This window comes from Pipra filicauda, unplaced genomic scaffold, assembly GCF_003945595.2.
Source record: "Pipra filicauda isolate LSUMZ 115617 unplaced genomic scaffold, ASM394559v2 scaffold237_size1200389_pilon, whole genome shotgun sequence".
In the NCBI taxonomy this organism is placed as follows: domain Eukaryota; kingdom Metazoa; phylum Chordata; class Aves; order Passeriformes; family Pipridae; genus Pipra; species Pipra filicauda.
In genome coordinates this window covers 1,094,993-1,113,872 of record NW_024104351.1, presented here as the reverse complement: position 1 = coordinate 1,113,872, position 18,880 = coordinate 1,094,993, and the positions used below count along the sequence as shown (strand labels likewise).

At 38.2% G+C, this 18,880-nt stretch overlaps 1 long non-coding RNA gene across 1 annotated transcript; it reads left to right on the top strand.

Moving 5' to 3' along the window:
• The first annotated feature begins 8,316 nt into the window (after window positions 1-8,316).
• On the top strand, window positions 8,317-18,551 carry LOC120323336. The gene is made up of 3 exons (XR_005563676.1): window positions 8,317-8,616; window positions 9,392-9,654; window positions 16,111-18,551. It is a non-coding gene; the product is annotated as an uncharacterized LOC120323336 (long non-coding RNA).
• Window positions 18,552-18,880: the final 329 nt, after the last annotated feature.

Genomic DNA, 18,880 nt, shown 5'->3' with positions numbered 1-18,880 from the left:
ACTGTTAGTGATAACCAATTCAAAAGTCAAAGTAAGATTTACCTCCTTGCTGCATGAATCCTTTTTTTTCCCCTCTAGTAAATAACAAGGTTTTTCTTTTTCCTTCTCTTCATGAAGAAAATTTCTAATATGGATCTAATCTGGAGACATCTCATTTGGTTCAATTTATCGCCAGTGCCCTCATCATTGTCAGCACAACACTACACATCAGAGCTGATAAATTGCATTCCCTCTTCTGACCGACATACTGTATCGTGAAAATGGAACCAAATATGTCATAAATAAATACTGACTATCTTTTTACAGTAAAATTTTATTATAACATATAAACATGCAACTAAAGATGTGCAATTTAGGCTGGTTCTGAGTATTTTTGTTGTGCTTTCTGTCTATGAAAGGTATCTGAATATAATATTTTGATATGAAGTACTGCCATCTCCTCCTCTCAGGCAGAAAATATTGTATTAAATTGGTGCCAGATCCTTTGCACAGCAACATTATCATGATTCCCTGTAATTTCAGATTTGATTGTAATTTTTTAATTAACTTTGTTTTGAAAAAGATCCCAAAGCCTGATAAAAACTTCTGAAAACAAGACACAAACTAAGTATAAAGATTTCAAATCTCATGTGCAAACATCTTTCTATAGGTGAGAACATGAGTGGAATTACAATTTACTTGTTTAGTTTTAAAACAAGATTGCAAAAGGAAAAAATATAGGAAAGGATATGTGATTTTAGAGTGTTTTGAATAGCAATTTGGAATCTCAGCATAATAGTGTTTGGTATTTTACTAATGAGGATTGGGGGTTTTATGTTTTAGGAAGAAAAATACTGCAGCTTTCAGGTTCTTACCTGAAAAGATAAGCCAAAGCTACGTATCTTCTAGGAGGTTCTCAAACCCTACCTTGAAATTACTTTGTCACCATAGAAACCTTCTACTGATTGAACACCGTACCTTGATCTCAAAAGCTTGATCTCAAAACTTTGACTTACTCGGTTGTAGAGTTTCCTGGCTTAGAGGGAATTTGGTTGTTCTCTGAAATGGTCATATATGGGTAAACACTAGAAAAGGGAAAGAAGTAATTAAGCTAAAGTAAAAGATTTTATATAACTGATTGCAATAAACTGTCCAGAAAGGTTCTGATATGGAGAGGTCTATAACATAACTTTCCAGAACAATTTCAGATAAGTGTTGTGGAGCCGAAAGGTTTTATGGTAAAGTGTATGATGTGGTTACCCACCAAAACAGTAAGTTCCCTCCTCCTTGTCCAAGGTTACCAAGCACAGTCTACATGCTGCAAACTGGAGACTGCCAGCAGAAAAATGAAGTTAAATTAATTCTGTGTGTTATTTCTTGGACACCTCTTGGGGACTTTCAGACTACAAGCCTTATATACCTAGCAGAGAAATTTCTGGTGTAGTTTTACCCAAGGACTTCACAGTAACTGCTACCTTATTGGAAATGTCTGGATAACACACTATCGACATGCAAGCATTGTATATATGGTTGCATGCCCAGTTCAACACGTGTAACACACAGATGCAAGCGCATATACACCCAACAGGTCATATGAGGAGATGTCACAACCGTAGCTCCAGCATGTACACATGCATGCAGCTTCAGGTGGAAATCACACAGCCATCAGGTGGCACAGCCTGATACACACATTAAGGGAGTACATGTATTTTAGGTCATGTGCGTGAGATCCTGGATCAGAATCTCACTAAATTATTGATATGGGTCAGAACCAACTCACTGTGTGTGTGTGTGCACGTGGGGAAGGGCTGGGCCTGGACCTGCAGGTCCATGGTAAAACCTGCACATCAGACCTGTGCTGAGGGCACAGGGCAGAGCCTGAGGGCAAAGCCTGCTGCCCAGGCAGAGCACATGGCAGAGCTGAAGGCCCTGCAGCCGGGTGTCAGTCAAGGCAGACCTGCCTAGTAGCCTGCCCACACCACACCTCTGGAGCCTGTGTCTGGCTACAGCACAGCTCACTCTGGCCTGGGAGGCGCTGCCCACTGGGAGGGAAAACTGAACTCTGTAAATATACCAGACTCCATGCTGTCTCTCTCCCTCTTCTTGTCAGTAACTATTCTCCTCTCCTCTCCTTCTCTCTCCTTCTCTCTTTCTCCTCTCTTCACCCCTTTTAATCTGTTTTCTTCTGTTACTCTTTTCCTTCTCTTGTGGGTGCCTTAAAACCAATGAATTGCGTTTTACTAAAGCTGGTATATGGATTGTTTTTAGTGTGTGTTTCCTGTGGAATGGGTCTTTGTGCTGAATGTTTAAGTGAAATGTTTTTTTCTTTGTTGTATTTTACTCCTGTAAAAACCTTTTGCCAAAATATCTTATTTTTCTCACTAAATTAAAAAGAATTTCTCTTAGAGAAGAGTGTGTGACTTTCTCTGGATGCTAATTAGAGGTTATAACAAACCAAAAGACTTTTAAAAAGTCTTAAATAAAAATGTAACCGCGCTGGGCAGTTTATAGCTTAATCCGGAGAGCAACAACGTGCCAGTGTTCAGTTCATTGTGCTAATGTAGCTGGTTCATAGTCAGTGAAGAGAAAGGAAAAGTAGACAGACAAACCTTTTTGAGTGTTTCTCTCATGCTCCATATAGCTATGCTGCAACGTATCTTACTTTAGTATTTTTCTCTTACTGGACTCCAGGAAATAAACACTCAAAAGGAAGGTTCATCCTTTCTTCTTCCCTTGAATCAATGTAAGAAAACATTTCAACTACAATTTTGAGAGTCTCATCGAACCTTTGAACAAAATCAAGCCTAGACTTGATGGTACTTTGAAATTTAAAACACAGAAGGCCATTTGAAATTGTGCTGATCACAAAAGCATTAAAAGACCACAAAACCTCTTAAAAATGTATTTACAGTTCACATTTAATTCAAGTTATTAGGGGAAGTTATAGAATAGTATACCCCGCTGTTATAAAATACATATTTATGAGGTTTGGATGAATAATTCACAGAACCAATATACTGCTTTGCTGCTGAAAGGATATTTGCAATCAGATTTATATGTTACTTGAAATTACTAAACCAATGCATTTGTGATTAAAACTTTTATTCTGTGGCTTGCTTGTGATGGGTTCTCAGAATATTTGTTATTCTGGTTGTAGTGATAGGTCAAATAAATCATGTGCTGCTATTTCCTTGCTCTGATTTGACTGGTAAAAGAACTTTTCTAAAATAAATTGCCATGTAGGAGGACAGAATATTCAGCTTCTGTGAATGCTTGTGCTTGTGATTTTGAAATCTGCTCTTCTCAAACATTTCTGCCAGTGTGATTTGATCATACAAATATTTGAAGAAAAGAAATATAAACCAATAGCAATCAAATAGCAATGCAAAATAGCAATGCCAAAGCAAAATGTGAACAAATATTTAGAAAAAGTTTTTTCCCCTATATTGTCTCAACTTGAAATAATCAGAGAGAAACTACAGTATTTTTCAATCCTTTTTCATTAATGAGACTAGAAGCCAGCTTCTATTTTGCTCTGACAGAACTGTTTGCTCAGTGTTTTTTAAAGAAATAAAGTATTTTCATCTGTATGTGCCTTACTTCAGAAAAAATAATAAATTTTTCTTTATTATACATAGGATTGATCCCAGAGTATGATTTACCAGTAATTTCACAAGGAGGAAAAGGGCCATTAATAGCATCCATTCCAAATTAATAATTAAGCCAAGACTGCAAATGATTTTTTTTCCTCTCACTGCTGAAACTGAGGGAAAAACTTCTGTTGATGATAAATGGCAAGCTTAACAACATTGCTTCATTTGTTGCCCAAAGGATGATATAACATGGCACAGCAAACTGAAGAATTATTTTCTGCATTTAAGCATTGCTGTTGTGCAGGTCTTATTTTGTCTTTGCTGTTTATGCCTTTTCCTTGACTGTGAATTCTGGCATCTGGTTACAGAACTTCTGAAGCTGGGATGTTCAGCTTTCCAAACAGCAGGACATCATTGTGAGATGGAAAATAGGGGGCCAGCACATGAAACACTCAGCTGGGGTTCATATGCTCTGGTTTCCAGTCCCATCTCAATTCTCTATGTTAACTTAGGCATAACACTTGGAGTTTTCTTTACTTTTCTTTCTAACCATAAAACAATTAAAACAATGCTTTCCTATTTTTCACAATGACAATCTAATGTTAGTGTAGTTGTTATCTAAGTGATATGGAAGGCACTGTGGAACGGATCCAGATAATAATCACAAACAAAACCTTCTGCACAGATGTCATTTTGTGACTCAGAGACAAGCTAGTGTTATATTGGCTGACTGTCATACCATCCATCTTTGAATGTCAAACTGTCAGGACTGCACAAAAAAAGAATTTCAGAGTGCTTTAGAGTAAAATATATTTTTCTAGAAACTTAAAAATATTTTAATGGAATCTCCTTTTTTACTACCTGAAATTCTAATAAAAGCTACTTAAATATGAAGGCTTGTGTTCTAGTTGTGTAACAAAGGCAGGGCTGATGGTGTAAAGAACTATTTTGCTCTTTTGTGACTCTTTCTTACAAATTGTCCTTCTGTCTTTGAATTACGTACACCCATTAGGAATTTTTAGGAGGAAGATCAGCTTCCCTTAGGTGATCCAACCTTGGAGTACTGCAGAGAACTCTCTCTACAGGTGGGAGAACACATTGAAAACCTTTGCAAAGGAAAAGAAAGTGGTTGTCCTGCTCAAGGCTCTGCAAATTCCTGTGGTAAAGATGAGAAAGAGACTTCTTTTGACACCCTCTGGGAAAAATGTCCTTCTGTGCTATGGTCACCTAACTAAGAAAATTAAAAACATGATGAGCTGGTCCTGTCATGTGAAATAGCATAAAGCACCAGGCTATTTTAATGAAAACTGTCTTCAGTACTATACCTGAAATAAATGTATTTGACAGAATGAGAACATTAAACTGTGGTGTTTTGATTTTGGTTTTTTTTTTTTTTTTTTTTTTAAGACAAAGATAGTAAGAGCTTCATACTTTATGTTGGACTTTGAGGATGGCAGTTACATTTGTGATAGCAAGTTGCCTTTTTCATAACAGGTTGATGAGATAGTCTACTACTGAGAAGTGATACTATTTTCGGAATCAAGTATATGCATGTCTTTACCCTTATGACTTTGATCCCTTTACAGAAATACATAGATATGTGTATATACATATGATGTGCATGTATATGTCTGTGTCTGTGAAGGTGACATGCATATTTGCTGATTAAAATAGAAATGTAGAAGCCCTCATGTGTGCCAGTTTTCTGTTTTGGAAACGAACCAGTATATATCTGGGTTGTAAATATAGTATATTAGTCTATTTTTGCATGCGTGTATGCACTGGTATGTGGAATATATAAAAATAATCATCCTCAAATTCATTCATATGGATGTGTGGGAACATACCCCAGATGATCACCTCTTAAAACCTTAGACTGACTGCACCCACCCATGCCTGTGGGAGAAAGGATGATGGAATGTATATGAGCTTTTTCCTTGCTTATGTTTGTTGCAATGTCAGAGTACTGGCAGATGTCCAAGCAGAGATATGAGTAAATCTAGCAGGCCATAGTCTAAAATTAGTTCTCTCTAAATGTATCTGTCCTAGGGTTTTTTGTGTGTTTGTCTTTACAACAGTCCCAGCCATACTGAGCTCATATATGTATCATGTAACCATTGCAGTTTTGCAGGCTGTTGAAAATATTTTCTTTGGTGAGGTGGACAATAAGCAGTCCACAGTTTTTTTCACTTTCATAGATGTTCGTAGGCAAGTACTTCTATTTTTGAATAAGTTTAATGATGTTTACTGTGTTAGCACAGAAAATGTGTTACCCTCAATGAACTCAAAATTTTCGCTTCTATATTTAGTGACTTACTTAAAACAGAATGAAGTCTGTGGGTGAGGTCGGCTATCAGTCCATCAGTGGTACAACAGAATGATTCATGCAAGACCATTGGATCTAATTACATCATTCTTGGCCATCTGTACTTCTGGGCTTACGTTTGCTTTTCCTCTACTTGAAAAAGATACCTTCAAATTGAAACTGCAAACATTGCTGTTTTCAGGCTGCTTTGAACATAAAAAATGTCTGTGGTTTTTTTTCCCATATTTTCTACTAATCTGCAGAGACTACAAGCTCAAAAATCATGGATCAGACTTAAAAATTACTATATTTAAGATGGGGGGGGGGGGGAAAAAAGATCTCTTCGTTTTCATTTGGCTTGACTTTATTTTGTTTCTCAGGGAAAACTTCCTGTTTGCAAGAACATCAAGCCCATCATCAGCTGTATGTGCATACACTCACACCTATGGATATATGCAGGTCTAACTTGTTCATAGTTGGTGGGGATTCTAGATAGACAGTAAGGCTGCCTACAGCCTTGCACAGTTACGGCCTGAATCTGCATAATTAAATTTGGTCTTGTAAGTCAATCTTAAAAAAAAAAAAAGGGGGGCAACAGAGTAAGTAGCTTTCCTATTGCCTGTACAATGAGAAGTTAGTGCCTCCTGTCTAGTAGTTATGCTTGTAGTCTCAATACCCCTGAAAGAACTCTTGAGACTCTGTTTCTGCAGAATGCTGCTTGCCAGATACATGATCATAGCTCTTTGGCTTCTATGTGCAATATCTAGGTAACCTCCAGACAGTCCACATATCTAGTGGGTTGTTGTCTACTGAACTTCAAGAGAAGCTTGGTTTTTATTTACTCATATGATACAGAACAAAGTTGGTATAGAACTTTAAGTGATATGTTTCACTTTTACATCTTTTACAGTCAATGAAGTATGCCGAAGTACTGTAAAGTTAATGGAATAATCTAGGATAAAATGAAGCAGATTTGGAGGGAAAAAAATTAAAATCTAATGAATATAATTTACATACCATTAAAATAGTGAAAGAATAATAGAGAGACGTAAAGTGTCTTTATTAATAATAAATTTTAGAGTTTATTGGAAAACCAGATTACCTGGATTTATGGTTAGCTTGTTTTGACAAGTAGCATGAAACCAGATTAACAGGGAAATGTATAGGTAAGAAAATTGCACTTACATGATTTCCATGTGTTGTCCAACTGAAATTTATTTGCAGAGAACCTATGAGTTCTATGCCATTTACTCATTTATTCCTTTGGTCAGTGTAAACTTGACTATTATAAGTAGTTACATCAATACATTCTTATTCTCCAAACAATTTAAGTGTGTGCTAGTTCAGTGAGATTCAGAATGTACTTAATTACTGTAGTGTATAGCAAGGGTTGTATCTAATGCTAATGTTTAAAACTATGCAAATTTTTCATTGCATTAAGGAATGAGTACCAAAAGGTCATTTGTGCTTTTGGTGCTTCCTTTCCTTAATAACAAATTTCTGTTGTTACTGATTTGTTTATTACAAATAATAAATCATCACTGTGAGAAAGTAAACAGCCTCATTTTTCTACAGTTAGAAAAGAGTAACTCTGTAGACTGGCTTAATTTGCAGGCAGGTGAATTAATAATAGCATGATACTCAGTATTCTGTCTTTATGCTTTCCATACTCAGGAACTCAGTGCCTCTAGTCTGTTCATTTCCACTTCTAAGGAGGTCTCATTCTAGAATTTCACACAATCTCTTCCCACACTTCAACACATTTTCTGTTAGGATTTAAGGTCCAAAAGATTGCAGAATGTCAGCAAATAAGAGGATTGCTATATGTATCTTTTTATATAAATGCAACAAATTCCACAAGGAAAAGTTGCCACTGTCTAGCCAGGTAAAAGTTTTGACCTCTGTTTCATTTTATTTGGGCACTAACTAGAAAGTTATACCATACATGATTGATTCAGAAGATTAGTTTTGCACAACAATTCATTGTTTTTATCTGTATGATAATATAACAATATAGGCTGAATTTTTCATATGTGTGCACAGGAGTGCCTACCCTAGACCTAGTGGTACTGAAAGACTACGAAATTATTTTAACTATCAAACATTTAAAGGTGATCTTATTAATGAACATTAATACATAGAGTGCTAGTTCTTTATATTAAAATGCATTTTTACTTTTTCAGAGGCACGATACTGCTGAACTGGTCATAATTTATCTCTTTGTCAGGTTTCTGTCCAGGCTGTTTTGCATTCAGCAGCACAAAAAAACTACATAATTTTTGGTTCCCCCCCCAGGTGGTAGAAGTGCAGTTATTCTTTATTTTTTTTTTTTTTTTTTTTTTTTTTTTTTTTTTATTTCCCCTGTGGCCTATTAAGTATATGCCGCTGTGCACAGATTGCTTGGCTCAGCAGTCAGTCCAACAGCCGACGGATGCTCGGGTGGTTTGCTTAAAGGGAAGACAGAAATGAGGATTGATTACAAGCTAAGCAAAACTAACCCGCTTGCCTCAGACTCTACAGTCCATTCCGGACGCTGGCCCTCCGGTGTAAATTGCTCACCGCTAAGGAAGGGCGTGTGCGGGGAACCTGATTTTGGGGTTCCCGGGAGCCGGCGGTGGGACGGCCCGGGGTTGGGAGGGCCGAAGCTCTTCAGCACCACGGACAGCGCCTTATCCCGCGGCTCCGCCCCGCCGGGACGCAGCTGGCCAGCTGTGATAGACTGGATCTCATCCTAAAGAGGTATTTTTTATTTCACTGCTGTGATCATCACTATTGGCTCTAAGTCATGGCTTCCACTAATAAAACACATTTTTAAGACTGAGGAGAAGCTCCTGTGTCACTGAGCCTTTTCAATCAAGGCTTCTTGTTTATTTTCAAATTTAGAAGGCTGGAAATCTGGGGTTGAGGGACACCGCACCTGCTGTGCATGAAGTTTGCATGAAGATTCCATTTGCCAAGGAAATACCAAGCTTTTATAAATCTGATGGCACTGTCAGCAAGGAGTGTTCCTTCTTGTGACAGTAGGACGATACTTAGGCTTTGCAATGGATTATACACTTATATCTCAAAGTAAAAGGGACTGCACTGAGAAATTTGGCCTTACAGTGTTTCTCCTGAGACACTGTCTGTAAACTCTCTACCTGTATCCCAGTGCAGAGTTCATACTTCAAAGGCATTAGTCTGTGGTCTCACAGTATTTTAAAAATGAGACCTGAGTATATCTTATGTAGATTACAAAGCTACAAGGCTATACAGTACAGGCTACTTAGATTTTTTGTCTGTGGTGGTTTTTTGGTTTTGATGTTTTTCTTTTCTCTCTCTCTCTCTTTTTCTTTTTTTTTTATTTTAATCCTTCAGTCCCATTATCCCATTAACCCTGTGTAGTAACTATAGATGTGCACCAAACTGGACTCAATATTATTTGAAGAGGATAAACATATTTCTCATGTAAGAGCAGCTCTCCTTTGGTAGCTCTAGAATCCAGGTTTCACTTTTGCATCCTCCACCCCTGCAGGCTTTGATGCTGCCAATAGCAGACTCTGTTCCTGGCCACTTCTAACAGAAGGAGGAGGAGAAGGAATGCTTCCAGCACACTCTTTCTCCTCATGGCAGCAGAAGCTTCTCATTGATTTAGCTGTTAAATAATTCAGAGGCAACAACCATCTGTTTAAGTGGATGTCCTGTTTCACATCTCCCCAAGGAAAAGGCAGCAATCCGGAAAGAAACATGAAGTGTGACTTGCTGACATTTTTACATAAAGACTATCTAACAATTAAGGTATTTTGCTCCTACATTTTCTTTCCATTGAGCTGGAACTTGCTAATTTAGATTTTGGTACACCAGAGACTAGTTATAAATAGGGGACAGTGGTCTTCCTATGAACCAACTTCTAGGAAAAAGAACTTTAAAGATAAAAAAGGTTTAGTTCCATAAACATTCTTAAGAGTTTAAAGAAAAAAAGCAGATGAGGAAGATTCAATTTCAGGAACTTTTAGGTACCTACTGCATATGTGCACTTCAGATGCAGTAATTTTTCCACATGCATACTAGCTTAGTTCTTTAGAATTTCTGTCAAATATAAACCACTATGACATCTGATTCACTCTATGAAAATTAGAAAGCAGTTTTTTTAATCTAATTAATGTTTAATGATCCAAAATTTCATAGAATAGTAGCAGTCTGAGTCCATACTCAGATTAATTACTCAGTTTAGTAATTCTGTATTCTTTAAAACTGAGGAGTATGTGAAAGAAAGATTTAGTGTGTCTGTTAGGGCTGATAATAGGCATCTGTAAAATGTGATAAGCAAATATGTAAAATGTGTCTGCACCTCTGATATTCAAGTTATGTTCTATTTTAGCACGATCATTATTTAATTATGAGATGGACCCATGCCAGGACTCTCCTCCCTTTCTGTCTGATACTTCAAGTAATTTTTCCCATTCTGATGTAGGGAGTTTCTCTCAAATTAATTTTGAAACAGTGGAAGAGAGAAGAAGCTTGCCTGCATTCAAATACATTTTTCAGTAACGAGAAGAAAGAGACAAGGAGAACCATGTGCAAAAAATACAACCAGAAGAAAATTGAGAAAAAATTACTATTGTTATGATAATATTTAATAATTTATAGTTCAGGTAATGTATTCATTGCTCACTGAACTCTTAGTCACAAAGTACTTTGAGTCACTCAAGAGGAACCATTACTTTTTTTAAATTTTCCAAGTTTCAGTAATCCCAAAATACTGCCTTTCAGTCTAGGATTCACCTCACCTAAATAAATTTGTTTAATGAGAAGGTATCAAACCTTATATAGTTACTTGCCATTTGTAGTTGGCAAGTACAGAAGGCAACTAATCACATCCTACACCCAGTCAATGCAGAGGGACTTAGTTTCATTCAAGAGTTGCCTGTCTCTCTATATTGGTGACTTTCCAGAACTTGTATGACTGTCTTAACCTAGACCATTCAAATTTTTGAACTGCAGCATTATGTAGAGTAATCCTATTTGTTTCCAGATCCATGTTTTTCATGCAAGTCAAAAGACTGAAAAGGGAGGTACCAGAACTATTGAGGCATTAAACTTTAAACTAATTCCTTCAGTATTCCTTATAACTTAAATTCATATTTTCTCAGAGCTTCAGTGTTAAAAGTAAATTCACTTACTACTATCTTTATTGTTGTGGGCTGCTCCTCCTGGCATGTGCAAATGTCCACTCAGATTTTTAACCATATCTTTTGAGCGTCTTCCTTCTTGGCAACTCCTCTGAAAGATGAGGTGTTATCACCCCACCTTTAAACTAGCTTGCTTTGACTTTATCCCGTGATCCAACAGAATTTCTCTATTTTAAAAAGTTTTCACATTTGTTTTCCCACTTTTGTGTTGGTTCCTCTCCATGAGCTGCTGTTTCCTTCATGGTCTATCCACCTGCAGCATAGGGTCATCCATGGGCTGCAGTGTGGATGTCTGCTACACTGTTGTCTTCCATGGGCCACAGGGATACAACATGCATCACCATAGTTTCCTCCATGGACTGCAGGGGAATCTCTACTCTGGCACCTGGAGTATCTCCTCCCACTCCTTCTTCACTGACCTTGATGCCTGCAGGGTTGTTTGTCTTGCATTTTCTCACTCCTCTCTCTCACAGCAGCTGCACAGTAATTCTACTCTTTCTTAAATATGTTATCACTGAAGTACCAACAGTATCATTGATGGGCTCAGCTTTGGCCAGCTCAGAATCACAGAATCACAGAATCACCCTCATGGAGATTGTATGTTTAGGGGTATAGAATTAGGGTTTACATGGGTCCCTTGATAGAGACATAGTTATCCATGAATTCAAATAGCCTTTTTGGGAAAGTTTTTCTTGGGCTTTGTTTGGGAAACAAATCTAGTACATCTCTATCCCTCTTTTTTTCTACCTATACAGCAAAGTCTGATGCAAACTGCATTGGTAACTGTCAGTCCTGATCAGAAGAATCACCTTACCACTCAGAAAAGTGAGATCACGGCTCTATATGTTAGAGACTCTCTTGACTCTGAGAACTTGAAGTCAGTAACAATAAGATTGACTGCTTGTGGATCAGAAACATGGGGAACGCCAACAAGGCTGACATCCTGATGGGAGTCTGTTACAGACCACCCAATCAGGATGATGAGGGTGATGAGTCTTTCTACAGTCAGCTGGCAGATGTCTCAAAATTGCCAGCCCTTGTCCTTGTGGGTGACTTTAACCTGCCTGATATCTACTGGAAACTCAACACAGCTGAGAAGAGGCAGCCTTAGGAGATTCCTAAAGTGTATAGAGGATAATTTCCTGCTCCAGCTGGTAAATGAGCCTACCAGAGGTGGGGCCCCACTAGACCTGCTGTTCACAAACAGAGATGGGCTGGTGGAAGAAGTGGTGGTTGGAGGTTGTCTGGGACACAGTGAGCATGAAATTATAGTTTTCAATACTCAGGGGCACAAAGAGGGCCATCAATAAAACTTCTACCCTGGACTTCCAGAGGGTAGATTTTGGACTACTAAGAAGACTGGTAGAGGGTACCTTGGGAAACAGCCCTTGAAAACAAAGGGGTCCAGCAGGGATGGACATGCTTCAAGAAGGAAATCTTGAATGCACAGGAGCAGGCTGTCCCAGAGTACTGAAAGGCGAGCAGGCGGGGAAGACAACCAACCTGGCTGAACAGGAAGATTTTGCAGGAAATTAAGGGAAAAACGAAAGCTTACCGACTATGGAAAAAAGGGCTGGCTACTGAGGAAGAGTTTAGGAATATAGTTAGGTCATGTAGAAATAAAATTAGAGAGACAAAGGCACAATTTGAACTCAATCTAGCCAATTCTGTTAGGGATAATGAGAAATGCTTCTACAAATACATCAATAGCAAAAGGAGGGGCAAGGAAAACCTCCATTGTTTATTGGACATGGAGGGGAACATAGTTACCAAAGATGAGGAAAAGGCTGAGGTACTTATCACCTTCTTTATCTCAGTTTTCAATAGTAAGACAGGTTATCCTCAGGACAAGTGGCCCCCAGAGCTGGTAGGCAGAGACAGGAAGCTGACTATCTCCCCTGTAATCCAGGAGGAAACAGTTAGCAACATGCTGAGCCACTTGGATCCTCACAAGTCTATGGGACCAGATGGAATCCACCCAAGGGTGATGAGGGAGCTGGCAGAAGAGCTCACCAAGCCGCTCTCCATCAACAGTTCTGGCTCACTGGGGAGGTCCCAGATAACTGGGAGTTGGTGAATGTTACACTGATCCACAAAAAGGGCTGCAAGGAGGACACAGGAAACTACAGACCTGTCAGCCTGACCTCAGTGCCTGGCAAAGTTCTGGAGCAGATCATCCTAAGTGCAATCATGCAACACCTACAGGATGGACAAGGGATCAGACCCAGCCAGCACAGGTTTAGGAAGGGCAAGTCTTGTCTGATCAACCTGATCTCAATTTATGATCAAGTGACTTGCCTGATGGATGAGGAGAGGGCTGTGGACGTGGTCTATCTGCACTTCAGCAAAGCCTCTGACACCATCTCCCACAGCATTCTCCTGAAAAAGCTGGCAGTCCATGGCTTGGACAGGGGCACTCTGTGCTGGGTTAGGAACTGGCCGGAGGGCCGAGCCCAGAGAGTGGTGGTGGACGGTGCTACATCCAGCTGGCAGCCGGTCACTAGTGGTGTCCCCAGGGATCAGTGCTGGGCCCAGTTCTGTTTAATATCTTTACTGATGATCTGGATGAGGGGATTGAGTGTACCATAAGCAAACTGGTAGATGACACCAAGTTGGGGGGGAGTGTTGATCTGCTGGAAGGCAGGAGGGCTCTTCACAGGGACCTGGACAAACTGGAGAGATGGTCTGATTCCAACGGGATGAGGTTCAACAAGGCCAAATGCCGGGTCCTACACTTTGGCCACAACAACCCCGTGCAGAGCTACAGGCTGGGGACAGAGTGGCTGGAGAGCAGCCAGGCAGAAAGGGACCTGGGAGTTTGGATTGACAGGAAGCTGAACACAAGCCAGCAGTGTGCCCAGGGGGCCAGGAAGGCCAATGGCATCCTGGCCTGGATCAGGAACAGTGTGGTCAACAAGTCCAGGGAAGTGATTCTTCCCCTGTACTGAGCACTGGTGAGGCCACACTTTGAGTACTGTGTCCAGCTCTGGTTCCCTCTGTTCAGGAAGGATATTGAGGTGCTGGAGCAGGTCCAGAGAAGAGCAACAAGGCTGGTGAAGAGACTCGAGCACAAGTCCTATGAGGAGAGGCTGAGGGAGCTGGGGTTGTTCAGCCTGGAGAAGAGGAGGCTCAGAGGTGACCTCATCACTCTCTACAACTCCCTGAAAGGAGGTCGTAGCCAGGTGAGGATTGGTTCTCCCAGGCAGCTCTCAGTAAGACAAGAGGGCACGGTCTTAAGCTCTGTCAGGGGAGGTTTAGGTTGGATATTAGGAAGAAATTTTTTACAGAGAGAGTAATCAGGCATTGGAATGGGCTGCCCAGGGAGGTGGTGGATTCACTGTCCCTGGAGGTTTTTAAGATGAGACTGGATGTGGCACTTAGTGCCATGGTCTAGTAACCACGGCAGTATTAGATCAAGAGTTGGACTTGATGATCTCAGAGGTCTTTTCCAACTCAGTTGATTCTATGATTCTATGATTCTTATCTCAGTATCTCCTAGTTTGCTCATAAGTTTGGTATTCCCTATCTGTCTGCAGATACCAATTACTTTTTTAATGCAGTCATGAATGTTGTAGATTAGTGATTTGAATATAATGAAAAGTTAAATGTTTTTGGTTTCTATGAGAATGTTTTCAGTCAAACTTGTCATCTGGCAACCCATCAATTAATTCGTGGTTGGTTTTCTTATTTCTTTGGATAGGACTACCTACATCCTTATCTCTCCATAAAGTCCCATCTGCTAAATATCCTTTTACATAATATAAAATAAATATTTACTGCTTCCTCAAATTTGCAATCCATTAGTAATTTGTTGTAAACCAAAATGACACATTTTGAAGTGATGCTCTGTAAACTCATTGAAAGGAAGTGCATGTGAGGTTAGCACAGGATTTTGTTTATCTTCCTTCTGCAGCATATTGCATGATTCCTATAGTTGCAAATCCTTTCTTTAGTAATCAAATCATCAGAGTTTCTTTTACACACTTCATTCCAATTAATTCAAGTCCCTTTTTACATCTTAAACTCTCATTACAATTTAAAACTAAATCCAACTATATAAAATAATCTTTTCTTCCAATGTTTCCTGCTATGAGAGTTTTGATGTATTATATAGCCTAATTTCCTTCTGGGAAGATTTTGCTAACTGTCCATATGTCAGAAGTAGAAAGATCCATGACTCAGTGCAAGACACCTATATACAGTGAATCCATGTTCAGTATGAGAAAGGATAGCAGAACTTGGGTTGTTATTAGCAAAAACTAGGGGAAAAAACCCCAAACAACAAAATAACTTGGAGGTTTATTCCTGCATATTAGATTGCAGAAAAGAGAAATTTCTGTTTAAAGGAAAGCCTAGAAAACCCAAATTTTCTGTTGTAGATCTAAAAAATCCTAGTCTGGGATGTGGAGAATGTTGAAAAATGTCTCACAATATCACTCAAGGCCCTATGGGTAGAGCCATGGCTACAAACACAGAATAATGCAAGAAGAAAGAGAAGCTAATCAATGTTTTATAGCAAAGACCATCAATTTAAAATCTAACTCATTGACCTCAGAAATAGTTGTCCACATGAAAATACAAGGATATACAACCGCATTTTAAAAAATTACTGAAAAATATAAAAAATCAAGCTTTCCACATTAAGAATGCAGTAAATATTATCTTATTTACAGATCATTAGAGGTAGAGAAGCTAGAAAAAGCTTCTCAGCTTCCCTGGAAATGCAATAAGACTCTATTAGAAATAACTCTGAAACTCAAGGACTCGCAGAGGAAACATTTTTTTGTGGGGGATTTATAGCCCGTTTAGAGTACGCTGCAACGGGAATTTGCTATGATTTTTTATAGTTCACTAGGTCCAAACTAGCTCTAGTATCAACATAAAAGAAAGATGTAGTGGATGAATTCAAGTTGACATTTGATGGCCAGAATAATAAAATCAAAATACTGGGAGAAGTTAGAGGGGATTTCCAAATATATCTTGTAGAGAATATGTACTTTACAATTTAATAGGAGTAAAAGCTAATCTGAAATTGATGTGGTTTATTTTTTACTGTCTACAGAGTTTGATTAATATTATTGGAAAAGATGGACTGCAAGAGTTACATATTTGGCTACTGTGGATGAAGACGTAGAATGACGTCCGTGTAGGTGCAAAGGTCTCTCAGGACACCTCGTGTGATTACAAATGATGCATTGAAAGTCAAAAAGAGAACACCAGAAGAAAAAAAATCTTTAAGAAGGCCAGAGATAGATAAAAGTCAAAGACATGAAATTTAATTTGCATTTAGTTATTTTAATTAATTCTTTCACTCCCTTAAACCTAAAATTGAAGGTAAACTGTTACCCTACCAATCCTGCAAATTGTCTGCTTTCTTAGTCTTTACAGGAAGTTTTTTGACCAGAACTGAATTATTTCAACTGCACATGAAATTTCAATTCCTAATCAAATATTTTTGTAGAGAGATGAAGTTTCATTCATAGATATACCCCTTTTCTACAAGACTTTTCAATTTCTGTTTAGGAAACCCTACCATTCCCCATATACTGAAAGGTGATACACTTCTCTCTTTATTAATTAGTATAGGAAGAAAGTGAAAGACCTTTTAGAAGGTCTCTGGTTGATTACGGCACAATGTTTTCTATACCACACTTACTTTGTTTGTTGGAAAGCAATTCGTATTTAGTTATTGGTACTGGTGCTAGAGAAGGCTATAGAACTAGACAGAAAAATTGACTTACACCTATGAAACTACAGTTTAAGTACATTAAAATTGCTTTAAAGTTATGGATTAATTCCACACATATGGGATATTTTACCTGCTTATTGGGATTTCACTAGAAAGGCATAATTTTTGTTAAATTCAAAAGTATAGCGCAAAAATGATTTTTTAGTATAAAGTTGTACAGCACATTTTCATAATCTTCAGTGACAAATGAAATGCATCTTCCAGATCAATTGGGCATGCTACTGTGTAAAAATCAGAACATATTATCCTTTATTATTGCTTGCTTATAAACTGTGTATTCAAAAATACTAAATATATATGCTTAGACAGTGCTCTTCTATCACTTAATATATAAGTGAAAGACTTTTGTTTTGTCATGTGGTGTCCTTGTAATTACTAATAAAGTTACTTATTTTTTTTCTGGATTTGAATGAATAAACACTTATGTTCAGATTTCTGTATTTCACTGATGTCACTAATATGCATAATGCATATACGACACATTATAATCTGTATTTGAGTAGTAGATATTTCATAATATTAATCTAATTCCTTTGAATAAAAAGCCTTGCAATGTATACTGTACATAATCAGGCAACTGTTTATCCTACTGTGCATATGATCAGCAGTTTTTAAAGTTGCAGTCAGAAAGGTTCCCATTTGCTTCAAATATTTTATCTGTGTCCATAGCAAGGAAACAAAAGGAAAAGAGTATTTTGTACCTCTCCCTATGTTTCCCCTTTCTTCTCATCCCACTTTGCAGCAGGCAGGTGGAATGGAACCATTCTTTGTCTAGTTATATTGTAGAAAAAGGTAGCACAGACTTGTGACTGGTCTAGCATTGTGCTTGTGAATGAATGAATTATGGTAGCAGCAAATATAGAAAAGTGTTTGCATTCCCACCCTTCACGTTTTATTGACAGAGGGATGGTTCACAGCTCTCAAAACTGTTCACAACATGCTGAGGCTTGCCACTCCAGATTGAAAAACATTAGGGTTTTTTTACATTTAGATGATTCACTAAATCTTGATGGAATTTCATTTGCATAAAAATTCTTAAGAACAATCTAAATGATTTGTTATCAAATATATTCAGTTGCACTCTGCCAGCTTGAATTTTATGCTGCCACTCCAAGGTGAAGTCACCAGCCCCAGCAACTCTACGGTCAAGCATCCATGCAAAGATCACAAGCTACCATTTTCTCCTGGGAGGCCAAGAATGCCCATGGACCATTGAGGCGCTGCCTCTGATGATAAACCTGTCAGGAAGTGTTACTTAGGTAATGACTGAGTAGTTGTACCAGAAGACAATAGCAGTTTGTGCTTCAGAATTCAGAGGATCAGCACATGGCTGGATGACGTTTCCGTCCTGGATATCCAAATACATATGTTGTAAGTAAGCATTTCAGTATTTTTGTTTTGCTTACACTTAGTGCATACTTACCGTCATTAAAAATACTGTAAACAAGTGATTTGTCTTTAAATGAAAATAAATGTTGAAGTTGAGAGCTCCTGTTTAGGAGTTCTGCTAGTAGTGTCTCTGCGTAAAAACCAGATTTCTACCCTGCACATTTTTTATAGTTCTGGTTATGCTCCTGTAGTCTTATATCACGTAATTCTAAATAGAAAGTTTTCAATGAAAATTCTGAACTGCAATATTGTAATTTTAAATTTAACCTAATTGTTAAAAAGAAAAATAATCTTTCCCATGAGAAAATGGTGGATTTCTGCAGATGTAAAATGCTTCACTGAAATAAATCCCAAACTCTTTATAACAGTAAGTCTTTATTTTATACTACTCAGGAACAGCAGCACTTTGTGGGACCCTTTAAAGTTAATGTTTCAAGTGGTAACAAGTGTCCATTTCTATCCATTTTTTTTCAACCAGGACTTAGGTAAACAGCATTTACGATATCATCTTAATCAGTCCCACATATCCCAGTAGATTTGACCCTTCTGTCAAGTGTGTTCCCTGTTGTAGAAAATTCTGCCTATTTGTACCATCACAATAGCCAGAAAATTAATGGAATTCAGATCTCCTAGGTTCATCTTCTAAGCCTACAATACTAACTTTACCATACTCTATAATAATAGAAAAAATACA